At 38.9% G+C, this 10,694-nt stretch overlaps 1 long non-coding RNA gene across 1 annotated transcript; it reads left to right on the plus strand.

Moving 5' to 3' along the window:
• The first annotated feature begins 8,020 nt into the window (after window positions 1-8,020).
• LOC142657144 (uncharacterized) lies at window positions 8,021-9,524 on the plus strand. Its single transcript, XR_012849822.1, has 2 exons — window positions 8,021-8,280; window positions 9,377-9,524. It is a non-coding gene; the product is annotated as an uncharacterized LOC142657144 (long non-coding RNA).
• The last annotated feature ends 1,170 nt before the right edge of the window (window positions 9,525-10,694 follow it).

A 10,694-nucleotide genomic window follows, 5' to 3' on the forward strand; every position in this document is an offset into this window, starting at 1 on the left:
CCTCAGCTACCCACCACCAAACAGTATGAGTATAGAACGAGCTTCAAATATTTAGTCCTCATTGTGGTCTCCAAATATTATCAGAAGAAGGTGAATGTTAACTGCTTAGACCTGACCACTACACTAGACAGCGCACAGCTTTCTGCAATATCTCTTTGTTGGTTTCCCTTGGTTTCTGTTCTTATTATTTCAGATTAAAATGAGTAAATTCCAATACAAATGAGATTGCATCTTTCAGAATTAATTCTATGCAGTCTGTGCCACATTTATGATGAAAAGGCAGAGCAGATGTGGGATAGTAACTAATTTTACTTGTTCAAACTTTCATAAGCCACATTATGATAAACAGTGTTGTGATGTGTACATTTTCCATGATTAACAGCCATGTAATCTTCCAAGTTCTTGATTAGAGGTACCCATATGCACGAGGGAATTTCCAAAATCATAATCATTTTTGGGGGCTTGTCTGTTCAGGAATCGTGGAGCTTTCAGAATTAATATGCATATTTGAAGTTTTTTTCTTTAACACAAGGTGCACTTTAGATTTGTGATTTTCATTTCTTTTTAGCAAAGACATGAAAATATCTAATGGTCCTACTCCTTATGTTTAAACCAAGCAGTTGTCAAATTGATTCTTTTCTAACTTTGTGTCAGATCTTCTATTATTTCACTGTATTTGGTGATCAAAACTTTATCAATCAGCCTAGAAGATAATATTAGTTTATGTATTTTTCAATAACTTAATGATATAAATTAGCTTTGTGTTGGGCTTTAATTGGAGTAGAAACAAAGTCCGCTAAGGTTTATACTAGATCATCTGACACAAAAATAGAGGAAAATTGATGATTTGCACCACATTGGCTGACTGTTAGGCTACTGCTCTCAGTTTGCGCTCCCCTAATTAATGCTCCAAGGTTGCCAACTCAACAACCCCCAGCGTGTCCTGTGGATACTCCCAGCACAATCTCACTCAGTCACTCCGACAGACCCATCTGTGCTTATTTGGTGATATTTTTAAACCCATCACTGTACTTCAATGTTATTTTAATATATAATTTTCAATATTACATGCTTCACTTGTGGTAAAATGAAAGTTTTAAATATTTTTAACCAAACAAAGCTATTATCACAGATAATGAAAACACCTGAGATATGGCTCTCATCTATTTTTTTATTTCCCAGCAAAAATAATGTCTTTGCTGGTTATAACATTGCATCTGTTGTCCTTTTAGGTTTGGATTTTCTCCTAATTTTCAGTTTGACTCCGAACCAACTTCTTCCAAATATGTCAGTCTTAGATGACACTAATTTATATCTAATAAATGTTTTTTTAAAACAATTGTAGCACTTTCAAAAACACTTCCATATGTACTGTAGCGACCCTTCATGACTTTAGTTTTTTCTGCTCATTAAATTGAGTAGGCCAATAGTGCTTTATAGAGTGAAACATCTCAAGATTGCGCTATCACCTTAAAGAACTTGTAAATCTTTTCATATATAAACTGTATAACTTTGGACAAAAGAACTTGCACTTGTTGCCCGCGCATTTCAATGAGAGAAGGATAACATTACCCTTTTGATGTTTCCCACTCACTTATTTGCTAATTTTGCTGTGAGGTTATGTTAATTCGGGTCGCACTTGCTTTGGAAAACTCTGCAGCAAATCTGTCCTAGATATTGCAGGGAATTCTGGGCGAATGTCCACACCAAATTGTGTTTGATTTGGTGTAGACTTTCGGAGGGATTTGCGGCTGCAGATAAGAAGGAAGGAGGAGGGTATTAAATAATAAAAAAAAACTTACACTAACCTCCCCATTACCATAGCGACGTGTCCCTGCTTCCCCGTCTGGCGTGTTTAGCCGGCCTCCTGGGATGATGATGCGTCCCATATGACCACTGTAGTCAATCACAGTTATTGGTGTAAATTATAGTGAATTTGTCAGGTCGCAAATGGTACCCCCTTACACTTAGCCCAGTGGATGCTTCGTGGAACAGCAAAAAGCTTCAAATTATGCTGCAAAAATGGCATGCACCATAATTGACATATTTTGAATGCCATAATACTGGCATACATCGGATGATAAATTCCCCCCAATATTTTCAAGCACTTAATGTGAAGTAAATTTTTATTTTATACTAGTTTTTATGTAGATGCCAGAGCAGCAGCCTTTCTCATACGTCTGCTTCACTATTCCATGCAGAATACAAGTCATATAATTGCCAGAAATAGTGTTATTCCAGGTACACTTTAAGCTACCCATAAACACAATGATGATTTAAAAAACAAAAAACAAAAAAAAAAACAAATATACTATTATAATATAGATCAAGAACCTGTAACACAACAACGCCAACCTACCATGTTTCATGGCTTTTACGTAGCACTTTTCTTTTTTTTTTTATACATATCCTATAGAGTGTGTACTGTACTGTTTCAAATGGCATTGTAGCCCAGGAGTTCCAAGCTACTTCTATATACCGATATCTTTGCCTGACGAAGACGCATGTCCTGCGTTGAAACGCGTTGCATAATAAATCAACTCATGATTACTCATCTGCTTTTTCTTCATATCAAGTAGCGCTCTCCAAAAAATATCCAGTTTTATTTATATATTTCACTGAAATATACTACCCTTACTCTCCTGCGGCTCAATCACATTGATGCCGGTACCTGGATACGGAAAGCTGCAACCTGGCTTCATCTAACTGACTTTTACATTAAGCTGTACCTGCCAGTACTAGCTTTTATGGTTTATCTTGCACCATGTGGCGCTGTGTACGTTTTTCTCTCTTCAGATAAAGCTACTTCTATGTCTAAACAGGTTACCACAAAGGCAAACTTTGATATTAAAGAGGATATGCCACGATCCACAGTATAGGAGCTGAATGTCTGATCGCTGGCAGCACCACTGCTGGGCCCTACATGATCACTAGAATGGGGGTCCCAGGCCCCTGCAGTGAGGAGAAGCTTGAATGGAGCATGCTCCTAGTTGTTCCATTCGAAGTCTATGTGGCTGATGGAAACAGCCAAGCAATGCAATCGGCTGTCTCCGTCAGTCCCATAGAATTGAAATGGAATGGCACTGCTCATACTCGACCGCCGCTCCATTCAAAGTTTTCCTCACCGCAGTCGTGGAGTGAGGAGGAACAGGGGACTCAGGGCAACTGTTTTAGTGAGGAGTGGGGATCTCAGCGATCAAATATTTATCACCTATCCTGTGGATAGGTATTAAATGCTGATCTTGGAATAACCACTTTAAACCTTTACCTGCATGTATGTATCATAGATTTAACGTGAGGAATTTAGAACATTTTTGATTAGGCGCTAACCATCTGGTCTCCTCATAATTAAGGCTCCATTAATAAATATTAGTATAATAATATTATTATATAATAATATTAATAATAATATTCATGCAGTGATGAGCATCTGAAGGATACCTGATGCTGTCGGAGTAAGCATACTAACTTTGGAGTTTGTGATGAGTAATTAGATTTTTTTACTTTGAAATATTTTTTTCCCTTTTTCTGAGAAACAGAACTTATTTTTTTTTTTTGTTGGGGTTTTGGGCTTTAAATGTCTGTCTGCTATCAGAAATCTCCCATTCACTGAAATGGGACTGTATGGGCATGCAGTTCTATTGCAGTTAATGAAAGAACTGGCGATTAAAGAGATGAAGGGTACGTCACTCGGAGAAGCGTCACAGCCCCTTTGTTCTAGTGATTAGTCAGGTCACAGGGCATAGACCCCCTACTTATAACATCTTCTGACATTTTTCAGTGACATGTCACTAAATGTTTTTAAAAGTGAACCTACTTTTTAGAGCGTCCTATGTACGCCTGAACAAAACAGCCTCTGTTGCGCTAGTTTTCCTGTCTTCTCTGCATCGCCCATGTAATTCTAGTTGCTGTTTGGCAGGAAGATGTATGCCCCAACCAGAACAGGAAGTGTTCCAAGGGTAAACAGAAACAGTTTTATTTTTGGTAGGGAATACCAGGCAGTTGCTCAGTTTGGGGCAGGTAAGAGGGTCTGTGCACTGCAGTCTCCTGAGACGACAGTGAGGTTCCTGCTGCACAGGTCCTGTCGGTGTTTTGGACAGAGTCTGAGAGGAGCATTTATACCCCGACTATCAGCACCCTATTTCTCTTTCCACTGGGAGCAATATTATTGAATATTTACTGTATTACTCTGTACAAAGTTGAAAGTAAATTGGATTGCACCAGATGACTTTGTTTAGTTTCTGTTGTACAAACGGCCCTTACAAAAACGACATTGTTAATTGCTCCTGAATGTCTGAAGGCTTTGAATGGTGTTGGACTGAGGACCATATTCATTATACTCAAGTTGTTGTCTTTTGAGTGTCATACATTGCATTTAGTAATGGCATGGCAGCCGCTAGGACTAACGGAGGTGCATGTCTGGTTACGTAATCAAGGCATGACTAGTGCATCTTGTTGGGTATCTGGCTGCCTGGTAGAGGGTTGCCCCTCAGTGAACTGTGGTGGCAAATAGAGTAGGGCTGTGGAGTCCCCAGTCTCGCTGACACACCATAGAGGGAATCCTGCAGTGGGTGAAGTCCCTAAAGCTTGCGAACGAGCTTCTCGTCCCTTTAAATACATCGTTACTAAGAAAGCATTACATTTACAGAAGAATCTTTTGTTGCTGGTAAACCATTTTAGATGCCCCCATTACACACATTCTTCTACCAAAGTATTCCATAAAAACATACTAGCTGGATATAAAATAATCTTTTTTCCCGAACCTCACCAAACTGAGTATATAATACATTATTTTTAATAGAAGATTTCTAGACAGCAATGCTTTGGCTATAGGAGTTTCAGAGGTTTCAATAGCAAACAGGCCCCAACACCTTGTGGGCCTGTAGTGGACCTTACCACATCAGAAAGCAGGATTATAAAAGATATCGGGCACATGACATCCAAGCTATCTCTCTGCTAGAAAGGATTTTATATTAACTGTCATATGTATTGTAGGCAGTATTGGCTATTAAGGTGTTAACTGCTCTATTTAATGAAATATAATATTGAATTCTCCAATAGACATAGTAATTACATTGCAAACATTTTTTCCGGCAATATATTTTGTTCCAATATTTTACATTCATTTCTATTGTTTGTTTTTCAATGAAATTGCTTAAGAGGAAATGTTTTTCAGAAGGTAATTAGAAAGAAGCAAAAAATAGGTTTTCAGGTAATGTTAATATTAAATATGTTAATCCACAACTCAGTACACATATTTAATAAAAAGTGTAATTTTCCATTTGCTCTCTAGTTGTCTATTAATAAGACGGAGGCCTTGTTCCATTGGGAGACAGTGTTTGGTTATGGGCTATCATGTACAGAGAAATTAGAACAAAATTGAACTGAGAGAGGTTATGTAATTTTATTGTGATTGTAAAATCTTAGAAGTTTAATCATTTGAGTTAGATAAGTTGGCTAATAGAACTTTCTGCAAATCTTTTATGTTTTGCCACAGTTTTAATAATATAATCACATTCACGGAACTTAGTCGATTAAAGCGGTATATGAGATCTGTGCATTTTACCTGAAGGTTGAGAGGGTAGGTGGTAGCTCTATCTACTCTGTGATATAACCATTATTCCAAGGTAAAACCATAATGCTTATTAACCGCTAAGCCACAGTGACAAAACCAACCTGGCTGCACACTATGTTGTCATTTATCAAAAATGTCCCGTGCAACAATGAACAGAAATCCCAACATTTCCGTAATGAAACCAAACATAATTATCAAACATTGGCAACTTCTTTAACTTCTAACTATTATATGGCAATTTTTAGGTTTTAGGTTGAAATACGCCTTAAGCAGTAGTGAATAATAATACTCTACTGTACTCATGACGGATCCAGGTTAAAAAACGATTGGGCCCTGTGTTCTTAAAATGTAAAAATAAAAGGCTTTGTAATATTCTATAGTGTTTCTGTGCCACTAAGTAGGTGATGACTTGATGTCTATGGGATACCAAGGCCAATTACCACCCACCCGTTTTATTCATAGTGGCAGCACATCAAGTGGCGGCAATGTTGCTTGGACATCACATCACTGCGTACTCAGCGTAAACAGTTAGGCCTCAGGTCCACAATTACGAGCACGGCCGGCCACTGGCGGCCGCGGTCAGCTACTCGCATTTTCGGCCTGTGCTCCCATATAAAGTATGAGAGCATGGTCCGTAAAAAGCAAAAGATAGGACATGTACTATCTTTTGCGGAGGCTTTCTACGGCCCGGGCACCTTCCCGCAAATATACGTGAAGGTGTCCGTAGTCAATAGAAATTAATGGGTCCGTAATTGCAGACCGTAATTACGGTCTGCAGTTACGGACAAAATCTACAGTAGTGTGCATGGGGCCTTAGAACTAGGGAGCAGCATTGCAGAAATGCCATGGAATTCAAAATGTGATTATATAGTATAATGTTTTTATATTTTAAGAACATCTGAAATATGTGTGTAATGCAGGAAACCTCTTTAAAGGAAATGGGAACTGACAGGAGATTTTTGCAGCCCTATCTGAAGGCAGCATATGATTGCTAGTAGATTCCGGACTCCTAGTAGAGACAGTAATAGTCCTGCTAACTCCGCCCACACAGGCTAAATGACAGCCTTCTCAATCACTGTATGTAGGTGGAGTTAGCAGCACGGATTGTCTCTTTAAGGACTCCTGTCAGGATTTACTCAGTTTTTCATTCAGAAATCCTGCTTCAAATCATATAAACTTATATATATATATATATATATATATATATTAGAGAGCTCAGCTTCTCTCCCTCTCTCACAAGCTGCTCTCAGATAGCGCCTCCTAAATCACCTGACAAGTTCCTTTTAAGGACCTTAACCAAAATAGCCATACTATTTATTGATGCTACAACGAGGAAGGACATTGTCAGTAATAAAACTAGATGTGTGGGTTTGGTTTTCCCATTAACTGAATCTTCTTGGTAAAGTGTGGAAAGTGATGGAAAGGAGGAACGTGTCCTAGTTTTGGCCTTATGGACAGAGCAATTTATTCAATTTTTTAATCTCAGTCCTCTCTTCATTCCTAAAGAGCCATACATTTTTTTTATTTTACTGTCATGGTAGTCATATGAGGGATTGTTTCTGGCGGGGCAAGTTGTATTTTTAAATAGCACCATTTTGGGGTATATATAATGCATTGAATAACTTTTATGAATTTTGTGGGGAACTGAATTTTGGGGGATGGAAAAAAAACAGCAATTCTGCCATTGTTTTTTGGGATTTGCTTTTACAGTGTTCACCTTGTGATGTATATATATAATGTAATAACTTTATTCTGCGGGTCGGTACGATTACGGTGGTACCAATTTTATATATTTTTGTACATTATAAAGCATTTTGTAAAGGAGAGAGTTTTTTTTTTAAATTTACTTAAGATTTTTTTTCAGTGCACTTTATTAATCTATTTGTTTTAAATTATATTTAGTCCCGCTATGAGACTTAACCATGTGATCATTTGATTGCTTACATAATACACTGCATTACTTATGTACTATTATACAGGCAGGCAGCCTATTAGACCTGGCCTCTGCCTTAGTTAGGGGCACCAATGGGCGTACAGAGGGAGCCCCCTCCATCAATAAAACCTCTTGGGTGCCCCAGTCGCTATTGATCGCAGCATCTAAGGGGATACATAGCCGGGTTCGCAGCTAGCTCCGATCCTGGCAGTTGCAGCAGGTTGTCAGATGTTTTGTCATAGTACAGCGAATAATGCACATAGGGATGTCATAGCACATAGGGATGTCATAGTACAATGATAAAAAGCAAAGTGATAAGAAACTCAGTGATGTCACAGCTAAGGGATAACACGCACAGTGGTGTTATAGTGCAGTAATAATGCACACAGTGATGTCACAGTAGAGGGATAATGCATATAGTTATGTCATAGTACAGGGATAATACACACAGTGGTGTCGCAGTAAGGGGATAATACGCAAAATAATTTTACAGTACTGGGATAATGCACAAAATGATGTCCCAACACATGAATAATGCTCAGAGTGCAGGGATCATGCACACAGTAATGGTACAGTGATGGATGGATCTACAAAAGAGATTGCAAAAGTGATTTTCAAAATGTGAGGGGACCGTGAAGAAAGTGGTGAAGAGGAAAGTAAATATGTCAAATGGATCCAGAGGACGTCTCCTATGATGTGTGTTAACCAGATAACAACTGTATGAAGTCAGGTTGGTCTGATGAGTTATCTGCAACTACTGTATATATTTCAGGTACCAATTAATGTTATTACAACAGACATGGAGTCTTTGTTTTATATGTTGTGGTTAAAGGCATGGTGTCGCCCCAAAAACATGTTTTTTTTTTAAAATTTAAACATTTAGTGTGTGGGTGATTAAACATTGTTCAAATTTTTTTTATTTTTTTCGCGAGTCAGGAAATATTATAAATTTTTTCAAATTTATAATACTACCCATTTTTGGTCACTAGATGGAGCTGTTTGGAGCTAGTTCCCAAAATTGCAGCATTGCAACATTGGGTTAAAAGCTATCGCTCTAGTGAGCGCTCAGCATCCCCCCCTCCTTTATCCTGGCTAGTGACGGGATAAACGAGGGGTTTGAAAGGTTTAACCTGCTACACTGTGCGTCGCCATTTTTTGAGGTAACCCACAGTGTAGTAGGTTTACATGCAGTAGTAAACACACACAAACACTAACATACATTGAAATCGCTTACCTGCTCCTGCCGCCGCGGCCCGTCCGCTCCCTTTGCTGCCGCTGTTCCATGTGCACTTGTCCGGAAGCCGCGACCGGAAGTAGTAATCTTACTGTCCGGCCGCGACTTCCGGTCCACAGGAAAATGGCGCCGGACGGCGCCAATTTCGAATAGGACTGTGTGGGAGCGGCGCATGCGCAGTTCCCACACAGACGCCGTACACGGCAGTCAATGGGACGGGAGCCGTTCGCAGTCCCTATGGGACTGTGGCTGCCGTATTCCATGTCTGTGTGTGTCGTTAATCGACACACACAGAAATGGAACAAAAAATGGCAGCCCCCATAGGGAAAAAAAAGTGTGAAAAAAAGAAACAGTAAAACACAAACACACAAATGAAAATAAACGTTTATATTAAGGCACTAACATCTTTAACATATAAATAAAATATTTGTGATGACACTATTCCTTTAAGGAAATTATACTAAGTGGTGAAAATGAGTTGTGTACATCATTATAATTGTGCGTTTTGTGCTTGTGAAATACAAAGTGAAACATACAACAAATGTAACAAATATTTCCATAAAGTGCTTAGAGTTTAGGATATCTGAAGTGTCAATGTTATTTAATGAACACATTTGTTTTTATTCTATTGAAGGACTGTGTATGCTTTCTGCTCGGAAAGACTAGTTTACTTTCCATCAAATGTTCAACGACATTTTCACACAAAGCACAAACAAACCTTCGCTGACAGAGCAGTCACAAGTGATGCAATAAAGAACGATGTGGCTGGAAATGAGAAACAATCATTGCTTGTAAATGCTTAATTTAAGTAAACAGAAAGTCACATTCAGGGAACACTGGACCAGTTATAAAACAGTATGAAACTATTTAAATATAAAATGCACTTAACCAAGCTTATTCAAAATGTACCCACACTCCTTTTATTTTCCAGCACTTTCCTCATAGATATCTGCTTCCAATGGTAAATATTCTATTAGAAAATCTTAAAGACCTATGAACAGTTTTCGGAAATTTTGCTAACCAGCAAAGTTTGTTTCAATGCCTAGCAATAAGCTCAAAAGCCCGCAGGTGACTATCATGGATCTGCATGCTCCTGTTGAGACCAGTGTAGTCCCTCACTATTGTACAGAAGCACTGGTATCATGTATGAATGATGAGTTTCGAATTAGGGGTCATGCACATGGGCACAGAGGTCATACGGCTCCTTTGCATGCATGCATTGCTGTATAGGCTCTGTCAGGTACTGCATGTACAGAGATATTCTTCACTAGAGAATACCTCCATACATACAGAGTCTGATAGAATATGGTACAATCTTTTTCTAATCACACTTGTTTGGAATCTGACAGAAAAAAAACCCCTCTGTATTTTTCCATAAGAAATTAAATGGTATACAGAGCATGCGACCTCTATGGCACTATGTGCATGAGCCCTTAAAGGGAACCTGTCACCAGCATTTCACCTATTAAACCAGCAATACCTGGGGGAAGTGGGTTAAAAATAATTTTTATGTAACCTACAATTATCTTCTAAGTCGTCTCTGTACCTTTAGTATTCCATTTTTTTGGTGTTCCTGTGCCATATACTAATGAGCATAAAAGAGTTATATCTTTGTTCGAAAAGAGTCATATCTTTATTCCTCAAGCCGTTCCGAGTTAACCCCGCCTCCATACTTTTGATTGACAGCTCCGTGCCTACCCCAGCACACACAAAATCCCGCGCTTGCGCATTTATGTCCTGTTCTAGTGCGTGCGCACAACGGGACACCATAGCCGCGCATGCGCAGTAATTAGATTTGAGGTCTGGGCGAAAGAAGGGAAGGTTATCGGATCATAAATGACGGGAGCATGCGCGCTATCTCAGACGAGATTTTGTCATTCAGGGTGGGCCAGTTTTCGGTGGTGGACGGGCATAAGAAGAGGAATGAACGTGACTGCCGGATTATTACCATA

Source organism: Rhinoderma darwinii, chromosome 7 (genome assembly GCF_050947455.1).
Source record: "Rhinoderma darwinii isolate aRhiDar2 chromosome 7, aRhiDar2.hap1, whole genome shotgun sequence".
Lineage (NCBI taxonomy): Eukaryota > Metazoa > Chordata > Amphibia > Anura > Rhinodermatidae > Rhinoderma > Rhinoderma darwinii.